Raw genomic sequence first — 23,834 nt, 5'->3', positions numbered from 1 at the left:
TCGGCCGGTCACGCCGTCTTCACCTGCGGCTCAGGTCCTCACGTCGCCTTCATCCGCGGATCGGCCCGCGACACCGGCCGCGCCACGGCCCACTATGCCGAGCTCACCATCGGCCCGGTCTGTGATGCCGGAGTCGCCAGCTGCTTCGTCTGCTCTGCCGGTTTCGCCAGTGGGCCGGCCTTCTTCGCCGACCGAGTCCGAGGCGACCGTGACTGACTCCTCGTCACCGGCTGACTCGTCAACGTCGCCGTCCTCCAGCCCGTTGCAGGCTGCTCCGTCGACCTCGATGGTTCCTGTGTTCCGACCACATACACGCAGTCGCAGTGGCATTTTCAAACCTAAGGAACGTAAGGATGGTACGGTTGCTTGGTTGGCTGCTTGTTTAGCTGCTGCTGTTGCGGATCCTTCTTCTGAGCCTCGCTCATATCAGGCTGCCCTGCGCATTCCACATTGGCGAGAGGCTATGGAGCAGGAGTTTCATGCTCTTCTTCGTAACAAGACATGGACTCTCGTTCCTCCACCACCACGGGTAAATGTTATTGACTCAAAATGGGTATTCAAAGTGAAGAAGCATTCGGATGGATCTAATTACAAAGCGCGACTTGTTGCTCGCGGTTTTCGGCAGCGTCATGGTCTTGACTATGAGGACACCTTCAGTCCTGTCGTCAAGCCTACCACTATTTGGCTTCTTCTCTCCATTGCTGTTTCTCGTGGTTGGTCACTTCGTCAACTTGATGTGCAGAATGCTTTTCTACATGGATTTTTGGAGGAAGAGGTTTATATGAAACAGCCGCCTGGTTTCTCTGATCCTGATCGTCCTGACTATATCTGTCGTCTTTCCAAAGCACTATATGGTTTGAAGCAAGCTCCTCGTGCCTGGCATGCCCGCCTTGCCTCTGCCCTTCGTGCTCATGGGTTTGTGCCGTCCACTGCTGACACTTCATTATTTCTTCTACAGAAGCCAGAAGTCACTATGTATCTTTTGGTATATGTCGATGATATTATCCTTGTCAGCTCTTCTCAGTATGCTGCTGATGCTCTTGTCTGCTCTCTTGGTGCTGATTTTGCGGTCAAAGATCTTGGGAAGCTTCACTACTTTCTTGGAGTTGAGGTCACTTCTCGTGCTACTGGTCTTGTCCTTACGCAGAAGAAGTACTCCTTGGAGTTGTTACAAAGAGCTGGCATGCTGAAGTGCAAACCGACCACCACACCCATGTCGTCTACCGACAAGATAACAGCTGTTGATGGTGAGCTTTTGTCTCCTGCGGATGCCACAGAGTACAGGAGCATTGTTAGTGGACTTCAGTACTTGACGATCACGAGACCAGATATCTCTTATGCTGTTAACAGGGTTTGTCAGTATCTTCAGGCTCCCAGAGATACTCATTGGGCTGCTGTTAAACGCATTCTTCGTTATGTTCAGTTCACCCTGACATTTGGTATGCATATTCGGCCAACTTCCTCTCGGGTCCTTTCGGCCTTCTCTGATGCAGATTGGGCTGGTAGCCCAGATGACAGGCGATCCACGGGGGGTTATGCGGTATTCTTTGGCTCTAATTTGATCGCCTGGAGTGCTCGGAAACAGGCTACTGTGTCACGTAGCAGTACTGAAGCTGAGTACAAGGCTGTGGCTAATGCTACTGCAGAGATTATTTGGGTGCAGTCTTTGCTTCAGGAGTTGGGTTTGTCTCAACCACAGCCTCCTATTCTTTGGTGTGATAACATCGGTGCTACATACCTTTCTGCAAATCCAGTATTTCATGCCCGAACGAAACACATTGAAGTTGACTATCACTTTGTACGGGAACGTGTATCACAGAAGCAACTCCAGATCAAGTTTATCTCATCTAAGGATCAACTTGCAGACATCTTCACTAAGCCTTTACCGCTGCCACAGTTTGAGGCTTGTAGGCGCAATCTTACCCTTCTCAGTTCTTTAGAAAGTGGCTAAGATTGAGGGAGGGTGTTAGACTATGTATAGCTTCTGTACTTATGTACATATATTGTACATATTGTAACACAATCATTATATATAATGAGATAAGCCACCCCTAGAGGGTTGTGCTGGTTCCCCAAACCTATTGTTTTACACAGACTACAGGATTGATGGGGCGTCCTTATCCTCCTCCTAGCAAGCGAGCAGGTCCAGTCATGGAACTCAAGGAGGCTGGTAAAGGTGGCTATTCACCAGACTCCAGTGAAGCTACTTCTAGCCATTGTGTGGATGTTTACTCTCCTCCTCGGCCTATTGGCAACTACCAGATGAGTGTGGATACTAATCCTGACCCCCCCCCCAGGGTCGATATATCAATATCAGTCCAAGGTGAGAGTGAGACTATCTCTGGTATACATGGCAATAATTTGGCTTTGTCAGAGGATATACGTGATGAAGATATGGAACTAGATCGGGCATTGGTGCCAGCCCATAAGGCACCACGGGCGCCATGAAGTGCATAGCATGGAACTGCCGAGGCAAAGGCAAGGGCCTAGGCAGTGAGAAGATGACCTACCTTGCCAACCTCATGCGTTCTACTAGTGCTCAGGTCACCTTTGTTTCTGAAATTAAATCATCCAAGACTAATAGAGCTGATCTTCTTAATCGTTTTGACATTGTAGATAGCGTAGTTGTCCCTTCAAGAGGCAAGTCAGGAGGTCTTTGGCTGATGTGGACGGACGAGGTCCAAGTTAAGGTTCATTTTGCGGACTTCCATGTGATCCTTGCCTCTGTAGTTAATCCAGTTTCTAGCGTTTCTTTTGCTCTTATTTGTATATATGGAGACCCGTATCATCGTCGCTCTAGTGACATCTGGGATCGTATTGCCTCTTTTGTGTATGATAACCAAGGCAATCCTATTTTGTGTATGGGAGATCTTAATGATATACTTTATGATGTCGATAAAAGTTCTCCCTTTGTGAATTACTCTCGCTTGCATGCTTTTCGTTATATTGTGAAACAATGTGGTCTGATTGATCTGGGATATAGTGGCCCTGCTTATACTTGGACAAACAAAAGGTATTCTTCCAACCCAACCATGGAAAGACTTGATAGATGTCTAGTTAATGCTGAATGTGTTGGAAATATGCCCTAGAGGCAATAATAAATTGATTATTATATTTCCTTGTTCATGATAATCGTTTATTATCCATGCTAGAATTGTATTGATAGGAAACTCAGATACATGTGTGGATACATAGACAACACCATGTCCCTAGTAAGCCTCTAGTTGACTAGCTCGTTAATCAATAGATGGTTACGGTTTCCTGACCATGGACATTGGATGTCGTTGATAACGGGATCACATCATTAGGAGAATGATGTGATGGACAAGACCCAATCCTAAGCCTAGCACAAGATCATGTAGTTCGTATGCTAAAGCTTTTCTAATGTCAAGTATCATTTCCTTAGACCATGAGATTGTGCAACTCCCGGATACCGTAGGAGTGCTTTGGGTGTGCCAAACGTCACAACGTAACTGGGTGGCTATAAAGGTACACTACGGGTATCTCTGAAAGTGTCTGTTGGGTTGGCACGAATCGAGATTGGGATTTGTCACTCCATGTAAACGGAGAGGTATCTCTGGGCCCACTCGGTAGGACATCATCATAATGTGCACAATGTGACCAAGGGGTTGATCACGGGATGATGTGTTACGGAACGAGTAAAGAGACTTGCCGGTAACGAGATTGAACAAGGTATCGGTATACCGACGATCGAATCTCGGGCAAGTACCATACCGCTAGACAAAGGGAATTGTATACGGGATCGATTGAGTCCTTGACATCGTGGTTCATCCGATGAGATCATCGTGGAACATGTGGGAGCCAACATGGGTATCCAGATCCCGCTGTTGGTTATTGACCGGAGAACATCTCAGTCATGTCTGCATGTCTCCCGAACCCGTAGGGTCTACACACTTAAGGTTCGATGACGCTAGGGTTATAAAGGAAGCTTGTATGTGGTTACCGAATGTTGTTCGGAGTCCCGGATGAGATCCCGGACGTCATGAGGAGTTCCGGAATGGTCCGGAGGTAAAGATTTATATATAGGAAGTCCTGTTTCGGCCATCGGGACAAGTTTTGGCGTCATCGGTATTGTACTGGGACCATCGGGAGGGTCCCGGGGGCCCACCGGGTGGGGCCACCTGCCCCGGGGGGCCACATGGGCTGTAGGGGGTGCGCCTTGGCCTACATGGGCCAAGGGCACCAGCCCCTAGAGGCCCATGCGCCAAGATATAGGAAAAAGGGGAGAGTCCTAAAGGGGGAAGGCACCTCCGAGGTGCCTTGGGGAGGATGGACTCCTCCCCCCTCTTAGCCGCACCCCTTCCTTGGAGGAAGGGGCAAGGCTGCGCCTCCCCCCTCTCCCCTGCCCCTATATATAGTGGAGGGGAGGGAGGGCATCCACACCTGAGCCCCTGGCGCCTCCCTCCCTCCCGTGACACCTCCTCCTCTCCCGTAGGTGCTTGGCGAAGCCCTGCAAGATTGCCACAATCCTCCATCACCACCACGCCGTTGTGCTGCTGCTGGATGGAGTCTTCCTCAACCTCTCCCTCTCTCCTTGCTGGATCAAGGCGTGGGAGACATCGTCGAGCTGTACGTGTGTTGAACGCGGAGGTGCCGTCCGTTCGGCACTAGGATCATCGGTGATCTGAATCACGACGAGTACGACTCCATCAACCCCGTTCACTTGAACGCTTCGGCTTAGCGATCTACAAGGGTATGTAGATGCACTCACCTTCCCCTCGTTGCTAGTCTCTCCATAGATAGATCTTGGTGACACGTAGGAAAATTTTGAATTTCTGCTACGTTCCCCAACACCCCCTCCCCTAGGGTTCCCAACCCTAGGCCCATCAAAAGTATGTCATCTACATATAATATGAGAAATTCTACAGAGCTCCCACTCACTTTCTTGTAAATGCAGGCTTCTCCATAAGTCTGCATAAACCCAAATGCTTTGATCATCTCATCAAAGCGAATGTTCCAACTCCGAGATTCTTGCACTAGCCCATAAATGGATCGTTGGAGCTTGCATACCTTGTTAGCATTCTTAGGATCAACAAAACCTTCCGGATGCAGCACATACAGTTCTTCCTTAAGATAGCCGTTAAGGAATGCTGTTTTGACGTCCATCTGCCATATCTCATAATCATAGTATGCGACAATTGCTAACATGATTCGGATGGACTTCAGCTTTGCTACGGGAGAGAAAGTCTCATCTTAGTCAACCCCTTGAACTTATCGATAACCCTTAGCAACAAGTCGAGCTTTATAGATGGTAACATTACCGTCCGCGTCCGTCTTCTTCTTAAAGATCCATTTGTTTTCTATCGCTCGCCAATCATCGGGCAAGTCTGTCAAAGTCCATACTTTGTTTTCATACATGGATTCTATCTCGGATTGCATGGCTTCAAGCCATTTGTTGGAATCTGGGCCCGCCATCGCTTCTTCATAGTTCGAAGGTTCACCATTGTCTAACAACATGATTTCCAGGACAGGGTTGCCATACCACTCTGGTGTGGAACGTGTCCTTGTGGACCTACAAAGTTCTGTAGCAACTTGATCCGAAGTACCTTGATCATCATCATTAATTTTCTCTCCAGTTGGTGTAGGCACCACATGAACATTTTCTTGAGCTGCACTACTTTCCGGTTCAAGACGTAGTACTTCATCGAGTTCTACTTTCCTCCAACATACTCCTTTCGAGAGAAACTCTTTTTCCAGAAAGGATCCGTTCTTGGCAACAAAGATCTTGCCTTCGGATCTAAGATAGAAGGTATACCCAATGGTTTCCTTAGGGTATCCTATGAAGACGCATTTTTCCGACTTGGGTTTGAGCTTTTCAGGTTGAAGTTTCTTGACATAAGCATCGCATCCCCAAACTTTTAGAAACAACAACTTATGTTTCTTCCCAAACCATAATTCATACGGTGTCGTCTCAACGGATTTAGACGGAGCCCTATTTAAAGTGAATGTAGTTGTCTCTAGAGCCTATCCCCAAAATGATAGCGGTAAATCGGTAAGAGACATCATAGATCACACCATACCCAATAGTGCGATTACGACGTTCGGACACACCGTTACGCTGAGGTGTTCCAGGCGGCGTGAGTTGTGAAACGATTCCACATTTCCTTAAGTGTGTACCAAATTCGTGACTTAAATATTCTCCTTCACGATTTGATCATAAGAACTTTATCTTTCTGTCACGTTCATTCTCTACCTCATTCTGAAATTCCATGAACTTTTCAAAGGTCTCAGACTTGTGTTTCATCAAGTAGACATACCCATATCTACTTAAGTCATCAGTGAGAGTGAGAACATAACGATATCCTCCGTGAGCCTCAACGCTCATTGGACCGCACACATCAGTATGTATGATTTCCAATAAGTTGGTTGCTTGCTCCATAGTTCCGGAGAACGGAGTCTTGGTCATTTTGCCCATAAGGCATGGTTCGCATGTGTCAAATGATTCATAATCGAGAGACTCTAAAAGTCCATCAGCATGGAGCTTCTTCATGCGCTTGACACCAATGTGACCAAGGCGGCTGTGCCACAAGTATGTGGGACTATCGTTATCAACTTTACATCTTTTGGTATTCACACTATGAATATGTGTAACATCACGTTCAGATTCATTAAGAATAAACCATTGACCATCGGGGCATGACCATAAAATATATCTCTCATATAAATAGAACAACCATTATTCTCGGATTTAAATGAGTAGCCATCTCGTATTAAACGAGATCCAGATACAATGTTCATGCTCAAACTTGGCACTAAATAACAATTATTGAGGTTTAAAACTAATCCCGTAGGTAAATGTAGAGGTAGCGTGCCGACGGCGATCACATCGATCTTGGAACCATTCCCGACGCGCATCGTCACCTCGTCCTTCGCCAGTCTCCGTTTATTCCGTAGCTCCTGCTTTGAGTTACAAATATGAGCAAGGGCATCGGTATCAAATACCCAGGAGCTACTACGAGCACTGGTAAGGTACACATCATTTACATGTATATCACATATACCTTTAGTGTTGCCGGCCTTCTTGTCCGCTAAGTATTTGGGGCAGTTCCGCTTCCAGTGACCCTTCCCTTTGCAATAAAAAAGCACTTAGTCTCAGGTTTGGGTCCATTCTTTGACTTCTTCCCGGCAACTGGTTACCGGGCGCGGCAACATCCTTGCTGTCCTTCTTGAAGTTCTTCTTACCCTTGCCTTTCTTGAACTTAGTGGTTTTATTGACCATCAACACTTGATGTTCCTTTTTTATTTCTACCTCTGCCGACTTCAGCATAGAAAATACTTCAGGAATAGTTACCACCATCCCCTGCATATTGTAGTTCATCACAAAGCTCTTATAGCTAGGTGGGAGCGACTGAAGGATTCTGTCAATGACCGCCTCGTACGGGAGGTTAATGTCCAGCTGGGACAGGCGGTTGTGTAACCCAGACATTTTCAGTATGTGCTCACTGACGGAACTATTTTCCTCCATCTTACAACTATAGAACTTGTCAGAGACTTCATATCTCTCGACCCGGGCATGAGCTTGGAAAACCATTTTCAGCTCCTCGAACATCTCATATGCTTCGTGTTGCTCAAAACGCTTTTGGAGCCCCGGTTCTAAGTTGTAAAGCATGCCGCACTGAACGAGGGAGTAATCATCAGCACGTGACTGCCAAGCGTTCATAACGTCTTGGTTCTCTGGGATGGGTGCTTCACCTAGCGGTCCATCTAGGACATATGCTTTCTTGGCAGCTATGAGGATCATATAGCTCCTTTGATCTCCATCTTCGGGGCTCCATGATCATCTTCGTCACCGGCATGACACCATGATCTCCATCATCGTGTCTCCATGAAGTTGCTCGCCAACTATTACTTCTACTACTATAGCTAACGGTTTAGCAATAAAGTAAAGTAACTACATGGCGTTAAATCATTGACACACATGTCATACAATAATTAAGACAACTCCTATGGCTCCTGCCAGTTGTCATACTCATCGACATGCAAGTCGTGATTCCTATTACAAGAACATGATCTCATACATCACAATATATCATTCATCATACATCACAACTTTTGGCCATATCACATTACAAAGCAATTGCTGCAAAAACAAGTTAGACGTCCTCTAGTTGTTGTTGCATCTTTTACGTGGCTGCAATAGGGTTCTAGCAAGAACGTTTTTATTACCTACGAAAAAAAGCACAACGTGATTTGTCAACTTCTATTTACCCTTCATAAGGACCCTTTTCATCGAATCTGCTCCAACTAAAGTGGGAGAGACAGACACCCGCTAGCCACCTTATGCAACTAGTGCATGTCAGTCGGTGGAACCTGTCTCACGTAAGCGTACGTGTAAAGTCGGTCTGGGCCGCTTCATCCCACAATACCGTTGAAGCAAAATAAGACTAGTAGTGGCAAGAAAGTTGACAACATCTACGCCCACAACAGATTTGTGTTCTACTCGTGCAAAGAGAACTACGCATAGACCTAGCTCATGATGCCACTGTTGGGGAACGTTGCAGAAAACAAAAAAAAAATCCTACGGTTTCACCAAGATCAATCTATGAGTTCATCTAGCAACGAGAGAGAGGAGTGCATCTGCATACCCTTGTAGATCGAGCGGAAGCGTTCAAGAGAACGGGGCTGAGGGAGTCGTACTCGTCGTGATGCAAATCACCAGAGATCCTAGCGCCGAAGGGACGGCACCTCCGCGTTCAACACACGTACGGTCAGTGTGACGTCTCCTCCTTCTTGATCCAGCAAGGGGGAAGGAGAGGTTGATGAAGATCCAGCAGCACGACGTCGTGGTGGTGGATGCAGCAGGGGTCCCGGCAGGGCTTCGCCAAGCGTCTGCGGGAGGGAGAGGTGTAGCAAGGGGGAAGGGAGGCGCCAAGTGCAAGGGTGCGGCTGCCCTCCCTCCCCCCCTCTTTATATAGGGACCCCAGAGGGGCGCCAGCCCTAGGAGATGGGATCTCCTAGGGGGGCGGTGGCCAAGGGGGGTGCCTTGCCCCCCAAGGCAAGTGGAGGCGCCCCCTCCCCTAGGGTTCCCAACCCTAGGCGCAGGGGGGCCAAAGGGGGGGCGCACCAGCCCACCAGGGACTGGTTCCCCTCCCACTTCAGCCCATGGGGCCCTCCGGGATGGGTGGCCTCACCCGGTGGACCCTCGGGACCCTTTCGATGGTCTCGGTACAATACCGGTGACCCCCGAAACTTTCCCGATGGCCGAAACTCGACTTCCCATATATAATTCTTTACCTCCGGACCATTACGGAACTCCTCGTGACGTCCGGGATCTCATCTGGTACTCCGGACAACTTTCGGTTTGCTCCATACAAATATCTCTACAACCCTAGCATCATCGAACCTTAAGTGTGTAGACCCTATGGGTTCGGGAGACACGTAGACATGACCGAGACGGCTCTCCGGTCAATAACCAACAGCGGGATCTGGATACCCATGTTGGCTCCCACATGCTCCTCGATGATCTCATCGGATGAATCATGATGTCGAGGATTCAAGCAACCCCGTATACAATTCCCTTTGTCAATCGGTATGTTACTTGCCCGAGATTCGACTGTCGGTATCCCAATACCTCGTTCAATCTCGTTACCGGCAAGTCACTTTACTCGTACCGTAATGGATGATCCCGTGACCAGACACTAGGTCACTTTGAGCTCATTATGATGATGCATTACCGAGTGGGCCCAGAGATACCTCTCTGTCATACGGAGTGACAAATCCCAGTCTCGATCCGTGTCAACCCAACAGACACTTTTGAAGATACCTGTAGTGCACCTTTATAGTCACCCAGTTACGTTGTGATGTTTGGTACACCCAAAGCACTCCTACGGTATCCGGGAGTTACACAATCTCATGGTCTAAGGAAAAGATACTTGACATTGGAAAAGCTCTAGCAAACGAACTACACGATCTTGTGCTATGCTTAGGATTGGATCTTGTCCATCACATCATTCTCCTAATGATGTGATCCCGTTATCAATGACATCCAATGTCCATAGTCAGGAAACCATGACTATCTGTTGATCAACGAGCTAGTCAAGTAGTGGCTCACTAGGGACATATTGTGGTCTATGTATTCACACGTGTATTACGATTTCCGGATAATTCAATTATAGCATGAATAAAAGACAATTATCATGAACAAGGAAATATAATAATAATCCTTTTATTATTGCCTCTAGGGCATATTTCCAATAGTCTCCCACTTGCACTAGAGTCAATAATCTAGTTACATTGTGATGAATCGAACACCAGTAGAGTTCTGGTGTTGATCATGTTTTGCTCGCGGAAGAGGTTTAGTCAACGGATCTGCGACATTCAGATCCGTATGTACTTTGCAAATATCTATGTCTCCATCTTGAACACTTTCACGGATGGAGTTGAAACGACGCTTGATGTGCCTGGTCTTCTTGTGAAACCTGGGCTCCTTGGCAAGGGCAATAGCTCCAGTGTTGTCACAGAAGAGAGTGATCGGCCCCGACGCATTGGGTATGACTCCTAGGTCGGTGATGAACTCCTTCATCCATATTGCTTCATGTGCTGCCTCCGAGGCTGCCATGTACTCCGCTTCACATGTAGATCCCGCCACGACGCTCTGCTTGCAACTGCACTAGCTTACTGCTCCACGATTCAACATATACACGTATCCGGTTTGTGACTTAGAGTCATTCAGATCTGTGTCGAAGCTAGCGCCAACGTAACCCTTTACGACGAGCTCTTCGTCACCTCCATAGATGAGAAACATGTCCTTTGTCCTTTTCAGGTACTTCAGGATATTCTTGACCGCTGTCCAGTGTTCCTTGCCGGGATTACTTTGGTACCTTCCTACCAAACTTACGGCAAGGTTTACATCAGGTCTGGTACACAGCGTGGCATACATAATAGATCCTATGGCTGAGGCATAAGGGATGACACTCATCTCTTCTTTATCTTCTGCCGTGGTCGGGCATTGAGCCGAGCTCAATCTCACACCTTGCAATACAGGCAAGAACCCTTTCTTGGATTGATCCATATTGAACTTCTTCAATATCTTATCAAGGTATGTGCTTTGTGAAAGTCCTATGAGGTGTTCCAGGCGGCGTGAGTTGTGAAACGACTCCACATTTCCTTAAGTGTGTACCAAATTCGTGACTTAAATATTCTCCTCCATGATTTGATCGTAAGAACTTTATCTTTCGGTCACGTTGATTCTCTACCTCATTCTGAAATTCCTTGAACTTTTCAAAGGTCTTAGACTTGTGTTTCATCAAGTAGACATACCCATATCTACTTAAGTCATCAGTGAGAGTGAGAACATAACGATATCCTCCGGGAGCCTCAACGCTCATTGGACCGCACACATCAGTATGTATGATTTCCAATAAGTTGGTTGCTCGCTCCATATTTCCTGAGAACGGAGTCTTGGTCATTTTTCCCATAAGGCATGGTTCGCATGTGTCAAATGATTCATAATCGAGAGACTCTAAAAGTCCATCAGCATGGAGCTTCTTCATGCGCTTGACACCAATGTGACCAAGGCGGCTGTGCCACAAGTATGTGGGACTATCGTTATCAACTTTACATCTTTTGGTATTCACACTATGAATATGTGTAACATCACGTTCAGATTCATTAAGAATAAACCATTGACCATCGGGGCATGACCATAAAACATATCTCTCATATAAATAGAACAACCATTATTCTCGGATTTAAATGAGTAGTCATCTCGTATTAAACGAGATCCAGATACAATGTTCATGCTCAAACTTGGCATTAAATAACAATTATTGAGGTTTAAAACTAATCCCGTAGGTAAATGTAGAGGTAGCGTGCCGACGGCGATCACATCGACCTTGGAACCATTCCCGACGCGCATCGTCACCTCGTCCTTCGCCAGTCTCCGTTTATTCCGTAGCTCCTACTTTGAGTTACAAATATGAGCAAGGGCATCGGTATCAAATACCCAGGAGCTACTACGAGCACTGGTAAGGTACACATCAATTACATGTATATCACATATACCTTTAGTGTTGCCGGCCTTCTTGTCCGCTAAGTATTTGGGGCAGTTCCGCTTCCAGTGACCCTTCCCTTTGCAATAAAAGCACTCAGTCTCAGGTTTGGGTCCATTCTTTGACTTCTTCCCGGCAACTGGCTTACCGGGCGCGGCAACATCCTTGCCGTCCTTCTTGAAGTTCTTCTTACCCTTGCCTTTCTTGAACTTAGTGGTTTTATTGACCATCAACACTTGATGTTCCTTTTTGATTTCTACCTCTGCCGACTTCAGCATTGAAAATACTTCAGGAATAGTTATCACCATCCCCTGCATATTGTAGTTCATCACAAAGCTCTTATAGCTAGGTGGGAGCGACTGAAGGATTCTGTCAATGACCGCCTCGTCCGGGAGGTTAATGTCCAGCTGGGACAAGCGGTTGTGCAACCCAGACATTTTCAGTATGTGCTCACTGACAGAACTATTTTCCTCCATCTTACAACTATAGAACTTCTCAGAGACTTCATATCTCTCGACCCGGGCATGAGCTTGGAAAACCATTTTCAGCTCCTCGAACATCTCATATGCTTCGTGTTGCTCAAAACTCTTTTGGAGCCCTGGTTCTAAGCTGTAAAGCATGCCGCACTGAACGAGGGAGTAATCATCAGCACCTGACTGCCAAGCGTTCATAACGTCTTGGTTCTCTGGGATGGGTGCTTCACCTAGCGGTCCTTCTAGGACATATGCTTTCTTGGCAGCTATGAGGATGGTCCTCGGGTTCCAGACCCAGTCCGTAAAGTTGCTGCCATCATCTTTCAGCTTGGTTTTCTCTAGGAATGCGTTGAAGTTCATGTTGACATGAGCGTTAGCCATTTGATCTACAAGACATTTTTTGTAAAGATTTTAGACTAACTTCATGATAATTAAGTTCATCTAATCAAATTATTTAATGAACTCCCACTCAGATTAGACATCCCTCTAGTCATCTAAGTGTTACATGATCCGAGTCGACTAGGCCCTGTCTGATCATCACGTGAGACGGACTAGTCATCATCGGTGAACATCTCCGTGTTGATCGTATCTTCCATATGACTCATGTTCGACCTTTCGGTCTCTGTATTCTGAGGCCATGTCTGTACATGCTAGGCTCGTCAAGTTAACTTAAGTGTTTTGCATGTGTAAATCTGTCTTACACCCGTTGTATGTGAACGTTAGAATCTATCACACCCGATCATCACGTGGTGCTTTGAGACAACAAACTGTCGCAACGGCGCACAGTTAGGGGGTACACTTTCTTGAAATTATTATGAGGGGTCATCTTATTTACTACCGTTGTTCTAAGTAAACAAGATGCAAAAACATGATAAACATCACATGCAATCAAATAGTAGTGACATGATATGGCCAATATCATACAGCTCCTTTGATCTCCATCTTCGGGGCTCCATGATCATCTTCGTCACCGGCATGACGCCATGGTCTCCATCATCGTGTCTCCATGAAGTTGCTCGCCAACTATTACTTTTACTACTATATCTAACGGTTTAGCAATAAAGTAAAGTAATTACATGGCGTTAAATCATTGACACACATGTCATACAATAATTAAGACAACTCCTATGGCTCCTGCCAGTTGTCATACTCATCGACATGCAAGTCGTGATTCCTATTACAAGAACATGATCTCATACATCACAATATATCATTCATCATTCATCACAACTTTTGGCCATATCACATTACAAAGCAATTGCTGCAAAAACAAGTTAGACGTCCTCTAATTGTTGTTGCATCTTTTACGTGGCTGCAATAGGTTCTAGCAAGAACGTTTTTATTACCTACGGAAAAAAGCACAACGTGATTTTTCAACTCCTATTTACCCTTCATAAGGACCCTTTTCATCGAATCTGCTCCAACTAAAGTGGGAGAGACAGACACCCGCTAGCCACCTTATGCAACTAGTGCATGTCAGTCGGTGGAACCTGTCTCACGTAAGCGTACGTGTAAGGTCGGTCTGGGCCGCTTCATCCCACAATACCGTTGAAGCAAAATAAGACTAGTAGTGGCAAGAAAGTTGACAACATCTACGCCCACAACAGATTTGTGTTCTACTCGTGCAAAAAGAACTACACATAGACCTAGCTCATGATGCCACTGTTGGGGAACGTTGCAGAAAACAAAAAAAAATTCCTACGGTTTCACAAAGATCAATCTATGAGTTCATCTAGCAACGAGAGAGAGGAGTGCATCTACATACCCTTGTAGATCGAGCGGAAGCGTTCAAGAGAACGGGGCTGAGGGAGTCGTACTCGTCGTGATGCAAATCGCCGGAGATCCTAGCGCCGAAGGGACGGCACCTCCGCGTTCAAGACACGTACGGTCAGTGTGACGTCTCCTCCTTCTTGATCCAGCAAGGGGGAAGGAGAGGTTGATGAAGATCCAGCAGCACGACGTCGTGGTGGTGGATGCAGCAGGGGTCCCGGCAGGGCTTCGCCAAGCGTCTGCGGGAGGGAAAGGTGTAGCAAGGGGGAAGGGAGGCGCCAAGTGCAAGGGTGCGGCTGCCCTCCCTCCCCCCTCTTTATATAGGGACCCCAGGGGGGCGCCGGCCCTAGGAGATGGGATCTCCTAGGGGGGCGGCAGCCAAGGGGGGTGCCTTGCCCCCCAAGGCAAGTGGAGGCGCCCCCTCCCCTAGGGTTCCCAACCCTAGGCGCAGGGGGGGCCCAAGGGGGGGGCGCACCAGCCCACCAGGGACTGGTTCCCCTCCCACTTCAGCCCATGGGGCCCTCCGGGATGGGTGGCCTCACCCGGTGGACCCCCGGGACCCTTCCGGTGGTCTCGGTACAATACCGGTGACCCCCGAAACTTTCCCGATGGCCGAAACTCGACTTCCCATATATAATTCTTTACCTCCGGACCATTACGGAACTCCTCGTGACGTCCGGGATCTCATCTGGTACTCCGAACAACTTTCGGTTTTCTGCATACAAATATCTCTACAACCCTAGCGTCATCGAACCTTAAGTGTGTAGACCCTACGGGTTCGGGAGACACGTAGACATGACCGAGACGGCTCTCCGGTCAATAACCAACAGCGGGATCTGGATACCCATGTTGGCTCCCACATGCTCCTCGATGATCTCATCGGATGAATCATGATGTCGAGGATTCAAGCAACCCCGTATACAATTCCCTTTGTCAATCGGTATGTTACTTGCCCGAGATTCGACTGTCGGTATCCCAATACCTCGTTCAATCTCGTTACCGGCAAGTCACTTTACTCGTACCGTAATGCATGATCCCGTGACCAGACACTAGGTCACTTTGAGCTCATTATGATGATGCATTACCGAGTGGGCCCAGAGATACCTCTCTGTCATACGGAGTGACAAATCCCAGTCTCGATCCGTGTCAACCCAACAGACACTTTTGAAGATACCTGTAGTGCACCTTTATAGTCACCCAGTTACGTTGTGATGTTTGGTACACCCAAAGCACTCCTACGGTATCCGGGAGTTACACAATCTCATGGTCTAAGGAAAAGATACTTGACATTGGAAAAGCTCTAGCAAACGAACTACACGATCTTGTGCTATGCTTAGGATTGGATCTTGTCCATCACATCATTCTCCTAATGATGTGATCCCGTTATCAATGACATCCAATGTCCATAGTCAGGAAACCATGACTATCTGTTGATCAATGAGCTAGTCAAGTAGTGGCTCACTAGGGACATATTGTGGTCTATGTATTCACACGTGTATTACGATTTCCGGATAATTCAATTATAGCATGAATAAAAGACAATTATCATGAACAAGGAAATATAATAATAATCCTTTTATTATTGCCTCTAGGGCATATTTCCAACAGTCTCCCACTTGCACTAGAGTCAATAATCTAGTTACATTGTGATGAATCGAACACCCGTAGAGTTCTGGTGTTGATCATGTTTTGCTCGCGGAAGAGGTTTAGTCAACGGATCTGCGGCATTCAGATCCGTATGTACTTTGAAAATATCTATGTCTCCATCTTGAACATTTTCACAGATGGAGTTGAAACGACGCTTGATGTGCCTGGTCTTCTTGTGAAACCTGGGCTCCTTGGCAAGGGCAATAGCTCCAGTGTTGTCACAGAAGAGAGTGATCGGCCCCGACGCATTGGGTATGACTCCTAGGTCGGTGATGAACTCCTTCATCCATATTGCTTCATGTGCTGCCTCCGAGGCTGCCATGTACTCCGCTTCACATGTAGATCCCGCCACGACGCTCTGCTTGCAACTGCACCAGCTTACTGCTCCACGATTCAACATATACACGTATCCGGTTTACGACTTAGAGTCATTCAGATCTGTGTCGAAGCTAGCGCCAATGTAACCCTTTACGACGAGCTCTTCGTCACCTCCATAGACGAGAAACATGTCCTTTGTCCTTTTCAGGTACTTCAGGATATTCTTGACCGCTGTCCAGTGTTCCTTGCCGGGATTACTTTGGTACCTTCCTACCAAACTTACGGCAAGGTTTACATCAGGTCTGGTACACAGCATGGCATACATAATAGATCCTATGGCTGAGGCATAGGGGATGACACTCATCTCTTCTTTATCTTCTGCCGTGGTCGGGCATTGAGCCGAGCTCAATCTCACACCTTGCAATACAGGCAAGAACCCTTTCTTGGATTGATCCATATTGAACTTCTTCAATATCTTATCAAGGTATGTGCTTTGTGAAAGACCTATGAGGCGTCCCGATCTATCCCTAAAGATCTTGATGCCTAATATGTAAGCAGCTTCTCCAAGGTCCATCATTGAAAAACACTTATTCAAGTAGGCCTTAATGTTGTCCAAAAGTTATATATCATTTCCCATCAAAAGTATGCCATCTACATATAATATGAGAAATGCTACAGAGCTCCCACTCACTTTCTTGTAAATGCAGGCTTCTCCATAAGTCTGCATAAACCCAAACGCTTTGATCATCTCATCAAAGCGAATGTTCCAACTCCGAGATGCTTGCACTAGCCCATAAATGGATCGCTGGAGCTTGAATACCTTGTTAGCATTCTTAGGATCGACAAAACCTTCCGGATGCATCATATACAGTTCTTCCTTAAGATAGCCGTTAAGGAATGCTGTTTTGACGTCCATCTGCCATATCTCATAATCATAGTATGTGACAATTGCTAACATGATTCGGACGGACTTCAGCTTTGCTACGGGAGAGAAAGTCTCATCGTAGTCAACCCCTTGAACTTGTCGATAACCCTTAGCAACAAGTCAAGCTTTATAGATGGTAACATTACCGTTCGTGTCCGTCTTCTTCTTAAAGATCCATTTGTTTTCTATCGCTCGCCAATCATCGGGCAAGTCTGTCAAAGTCCATACTTTGTTTTCATACATGGATTCTATCTCGGATTGCATGGCTTCAAGCCATTTGTTCGAATCTAGGCCCGCCATCGCTTCTTCATAGTTCGAAGGTTCACCGTTGTCTAACAACATGATTTCCAGGACAGGGTTGCCATACCACTCTGGTGTGGAACGTGTCCTTGTGGACCTACGAAGTTCTGTAGCAACTTGATCCGAAGTACCTTGATCATCATCATTAATTTCCTCTCCAGTTGGTGTAGGCACCACAGGAACATTTTCCTGAGCTGCACTACTTTCCGGTTCAAGACGTAGTACTTCATCGAGTTCTACTTTCCTCCAACTTACTCCTTTCGAGAGAAACTCTTTTTCCAGAAAGGATCCGTTCTTAGCAACAAAGATCTTGCCTTCGGATCTAAGGTAGAAGGTATACCCAATGGTTTCCTTAGGGTATCCTATGAACACGCATTTTTCCGACTTGGGTTTGAGCTTTTCAGGTTGAAGTTTCTTGACATAAGCATCACATCCCCAAACTTTTAGAAACGACAACTTATGTTTCTTCCCAAACCATAATTCATACGGTGTCGTCTCAACGGATTTAGACGGAGCTCTATTTAAAGTGAATGTAGCTGTCTCTAGAGCGTATCCCCAAAATGATAGCGGTAAATCGGTAAGAGACATCATAGATCGCATCATATCCAATAGAGTGTGATTACGACGTTCGGACACACCGTTACGCTGAGGTGTTCCAGGCGGCGTGAGTTGTGAAACGATTCCATATTTCCTTAAGTGTGTACCAAATTCGTGACTTAAATATTCTCCTCCATGATTTGATCGTAAGAACTTTATCTTTCGGTCACGTTGATTCTCTACCTCATTCTGAAATTCCTTGAACTTTTCAAAGGTCTTAGACTTGTGTTTCATCAAGTAGACATACCCATATCTACTTAAGTCATCAGTGAGAGTGAGAACATAACGATATCCTCCGGGAGCCTCAACGCTCATTGGACCGCACACATCAGTATGTATGATTTCCAATAAGTTGGTTGCTCGCTCCATAGTTCCGGAGAACGGAGTCTTGGTCATTTTGCCCATAAGGCATGGTTCGCATGTGTCAAATGATTCATAATCGAGAGACTCTAAAAGTCCATCAGCATGGAGCTTCTTCATGCGCTTGACACCAATGTGACCAAGGCGGCTGTGCCACAAGTATGTGGGACTATCGTTATCAACTTTACATCTTTTGGTATTCACACTATGAATATGTGTAACATCACGTTCAGATTCATTAAGAATAAACCATTGACCATCGAGGCATGACCATAAAACATATCTCTCATATAAATAGAACAACCATTATTCTCGGATTTAAATGAGTAGCCATCTCGTATTAAACGAGATCCAGATACAATTTTCATGCTCAAACTTGGCATTAAATAACAATTATTGAGGTTTAAAACTAATCCCGTAGGTAAATGTAGAGGTAGCGTGCCGACGGCGATCACATCGACCTTGGAACCATTCCTGACGCGCATTGTCACCTCGTCCTTCGCCAGTCTCCGTTTATTCCGTAGCTCCTACTTTGAGTTACAAATATGAGCAAGGGCATCGGTATCTAATACCCAGGAGCTACTACGAGCACTGGTAAGGTACACATCAATTACATGTATATCACATATACCTTTAGTGTTGCCGGCCTTCTTGTCCGCTAAGTATTTGGGGCAGTTCCGCTTCCAGTGACCCTTCCCTTTGCAATAAAAGCACTCAGTCTCAGGTTTGGGTCCATTCTTTGACTTCTTCCCGGCAACTAGCTTACCGGGCGCGGCAACATCCTTGCCGTCCTTCTTGAAGTTCTTCTTACCCTTGCCTTTCTTGAACTTAGTGGTTTTATTGACCATCAACACTTGATGTTCCTTTTTGATTTCTACCTCTGCCGTCTTCAGCATTGAAAATACTTTAGGAATAGTTATCACCATCCCCTGCATATTGTAGTTCATCACAAAGCTCTTATAGCTAGGTGGGAGCGACTGAAGGATTCTGTCAATGATCGCCTCGTCCGGGAGGTTAATGTCCAGCTCAGACAGGCAGTTGTGCAACCCAGACATTTTCAGTATGTGCTCACTGACAGAACTATTTTCCTCCATCTTACAACTATAGAACTTGTCAGAGACTTCATATCTCTCGACCCGGGCATGAGCTTGGAAAACCATTTTCAGCTCCTCGAACATCTCATATGCTCCGTGTTGCTCAAAACGCTTTTGGAGCCCCGGTTCTAAGCTGTAAAGCATGCGGCACTGAACGAGGGAGTAATCATCAGCACGTGACTGCCAAGCGTTCATAACGTCTTGGTTCTCTGGGATAGGTGCTTCACCTAGCGGTCCTTCTAGGACATATGCTTTCTTGGCAGCTATGAGGATGATCCTTAGGTTCCAGACCCAGTCCGTATAGTTGCTGCCATCATCTTTCAGCTTGGTTTTCTCTAGGAACTCGTTGAAGTTTATGTTGACATGAGCGTTGGCCATTTGATCTACAAGACATTTTTTGCAAAGATTTTAGACTAACTTCATGATAATTAAGTTCATCTAATCAAATTATTTAATGAACTCCCACTCAGATTAGACATCCCTCTAGTCATCTAAGTGTTACATGATCCGAGTCGACTAGGCCCTGTCTGATCATCACGTGAGACGGACTAGTCATCATCGGTGAACATCTCCATGTTGATCGTATCTTCCATATGACTCATGTTCGACCTTTCGGTCTCTGTGTTCTGAGGCCATGTCTGTACATGCTAGGCTCGTCAAGTTAACCTAAGTGTTTTGCATGTGTAAATCTGTCTTACACCCGTTTTATGTGAACGTTAGAATCTATCACACCCGATCATCACGTGGTGCTTTGAAACAACGAACTGTCGGAACGGCGCACAGTTAGGGGGAACACTTTCTTGAAATTATTATGAGGGGTCATCTTATTTACTATCGTTGTTCTAAGTAAACAAGATGCAAAAACATGATAAACATCACATGCAATCAAATAGTAGTGACATGATATGGCCAATATCATATAGCTCCTTTGATCTCCATCTTCGGGGCTCCATGATCATCTTCATCACCGGCATGACACCATGATCTCCATCATCGTGTCTCCATGAAGTTGCTCGCCAACTATTACTTCTACTACTATAGCTAACGGTTTAGCAATAAAGTAAAGTAATTACATGGCCTTAAATCATTGACACACATGTCATACAATAATTAAGACAACTCCTATGGCTCCTGCCAGTTGTCATACTCATCGACATGCAAGTCGTGATTCCTATTACAAGAACATGATCTCATACATCACAATATATCATTCATCATTCATCACAACTTTTGGCCATATCACATTACAAAGCAATTGCTGCAAAAACAAGTTAGACGTCCTCTAATTGTTGTTGCATCTTTTACATGACTGCAATAGGGTTCTAGCAAGAACGTTTTTCTTACCTACGAAAAAAAGCACAACGTGATTTGTCAACTTCTATTTACCCTTCATAAGGACCCTTTTCATCGAATCCGCTCCAACTAAAGTGGGAGAGACAGACACCCGCTAGCCACCTTATGCAACTAGTGCATGTCAGTCGGTGGAACCTGTCTCACGTAAGCGTACGTGTAAGGTCGGTCTGGGCCGCTTCATCCCACAATACCGTTGAAGCAAAATAAGACTAGTAGTGGCAAGAAAGTTGACAACATCTACGCCCACAACAGATTTGTGTTCTACTCGTGCAAAGAGAACTACGCATTGACCTAGCTCATGATGCCACTATTGGGGAACGTTGCAGAAAACAAAAAAAAATTCCTACGGTTTCACCAAGATCAATCTATGAGTTCATCTAGCAACGAGAGAGAGGAGTGCATCTACATACCCTTGTAGATCGAGCGGAAGCGTTCAAGAGAACGGGGCTGAGGGAGTCGTACTCGTCGTGATGCAAATCACCGGAGATCCTAGCGCCGAAGGGACGGCACCTCCGCGTTCAACACACGTGCGGTCAGCGTGACGTCTCCTCCTTCTTGATCCAGCAAGGGGGAAGGAGAGGTTGATGAAGATCCAGCAGCACGACGTCGTGGTGGTGGATGCAGCAGGGGTCCCGGTAGGGCTTCGCCAAGCGTCTGCGGGAGGGAGAGGTGTAGCAAGGGGGAGGGAGGCGCCAAGTGCAAGGGTGCGGCTGCCCTCCCTCCCCCCTCTTTATATAGGGACCCCAGGGGGGGCGCCGGCCCTAGGAGATGGGATCTCCTAGGGGGGGCGGCGGCCAAGGGGGTGCCTTGCCCCCCAAGGCAAGTGGAGGCGCCCCCTCCCCTAGGGTTCCCAACCCTAGGTGCAGGGGGGCCAAGGGGGGGGGCCGCACCAGCCCACCAGGGACTGGTTCCCCTCCCACTTCAGCCCATGGGGCCCTCCGGGATGGGTGGCCTCACCCGGTGGACCCCCGGGACCCTTCAGGTGGTCTCGGTACAATACCGGTGACCCCCAAAACTTTCCCGATGGCCAAAACTCGACTTCCCATATATAATTCTTTACCTCCGGACCATTACGGAAATCCTCGTGATGTCCGGGATCTCATCCGGGACTCCGAACAACTTTCGGTTTGCTGCATATAAATATCTCTACAACCCTAGCGCCATCGAACCTTAAGTGTGTAGACCCTACGGGTCCGGGAGACACGTAGACATGACCGAGACGGCTCTCCGGTCAATAACCAATAGCGGGATCTGGATACCCATGTTGGCTCCCACATGCTCCTCGATGATCTCATTGGATGAACTACGATGTCGAGGATTCAAGCAACCCCGTGTACAATTCCCTTTGTCAATCGGTATGTTACTTGCCCGAGATTCAATCGTCGGTATCCCAATACCTCGTTCAATCTCGTTACCGGCAAGTCACTTTACTCGTACCGTAATGCATGATCCCGTGACCAGACACTTAGTCACTTTGAGCTCATTATGATGATGCATTACCGAGTGGGCCCAGAGATACCTCTTCGTCATACGGAGTGGCAAATCCCAGTCTTGATCCGTGTCAACCCAACAGGCACTTTCGGAGATACCTGTAGTGCACCTTTATAGTCACCCAGTTACGTTGTGACGTTTGGTACACCCAAAGCACTCCTACGGTATCTGGCAGTTACACGATTTCATGGTCTAAGGAAAAGATACTTGACATTGGAAAAGCTCTAGCAAACAAACTACACGATCTTGTGCTATGCTTAGGATTGGGTCCTGTCCATCACATCATTCTCCTAATCATGTGATCTCGTTATCAATGACATCCAATGTCCATAGTCAGGAAACCATGACCATCTGTTGATCAACGAGCTAGTCAACTAGAGGCTCACTAGGGACATATTGTGGTCTATGTATTCGCACGTGTATTATGATTTCCGGATAATACAATTATAGCATGAATAAAAGACAATTATCATGAACAAGGAAATATAATAATAATCCTTTTATTATTGCCTCTAGGGCATATTTCCAACACTGCCAGGTCCGGGGCTCAAACTGGCCCGACGCACTCACATGTGTCATCGCTGTCGTCTTCCCCTGGTCCATCTTCAGAGCAGATTGAGGTGACAACCTTGGCAGGTCCTCCACCATCGACGACACCATGACGCTAAACGACGACCTCCACCTACGCGAGCCTTGGAAGGTCCTCCGCCATTGACGCCACCATGATGCCAGCCGATGACCTCCACCTACACGAGTCCATCTCCAAGCAACGGATGTAAATCCATGCTAGGATAGGGCCGCACCACGACCGTCGCCCACCACCCACAAGCGCCACTCAACCCCAAGGTTCCCAAAGCGGCGCTGTTAAGAAGGGAACGGCGCCGTGAGCGCCGCCGCCGCCCAACAAAGTTAGGACTTTCGCCTGGGAGACCTAGGGGAAGGTGAAGTGAGGCGATCAGTCCATGCCGATGCCTCCAAGGAGGGGAACGACGCCCTCAGGCGTCGCCGTCGGCGCGGCCGGTCATGGTCAGCCAGGGATTTCGCCCGAACTAGATCTCCGCCACCAGCAGCGCCTCCTGTATAGAACCGGCGACCAAGAGGAAGCGCAACCCGACCAGGCTGGCCCGTACGCCGAACAGGGGAGGAGGGGAGGCGCCAGATCGCGCGCACCGGCCACCGCAGAAGCCGCCGCCGACCACCAACGACCACCGGATCCCGCCCCCCACGCGGCCGGGACACCAGATCCACTGTCCGCATGGCTGCTAGCCGGCTGTGCCTTGCCAATGGAGCCGCCCCTCCAGATCCGGGGTTCCCCACGCAGAAGTAGGGCAACCGAGGCCCCGCCTTCACCATCCTTGGTGCCCCGGGCTTGCCCGACGGCTGCCATAGGCGGCGGCGAGGAGGTAGGACGAGGTGGGAAGGGCGGCGCGGTGGCGCGGCTAGGGTTCCCTCGCCGCCGCCGGGGGAGGCGACGCGGGGGTCGTGTGGAACGTGG

The sequence above is a fragment of the Triticum aestivum genome, chromosome 1B, assembly GCF_018294505.1.
Source record: "Triticum aestivum cultivar Chinese Spring chromosome 1B, IWGSC CS RefSeq v2.1, whole genome shotgun sequence".
Taxonomy (NCBI): Eukaryota; Viridiplantae; Streptophyta; class Magnoliopsida; order Poales; family Poaceae; genus Triticum; species Triticum aestivum.
The sequence above is the reverse complement of the archived record's forward strand: the minus strand, read 5'-3'. Positions refer to the sequence as shown.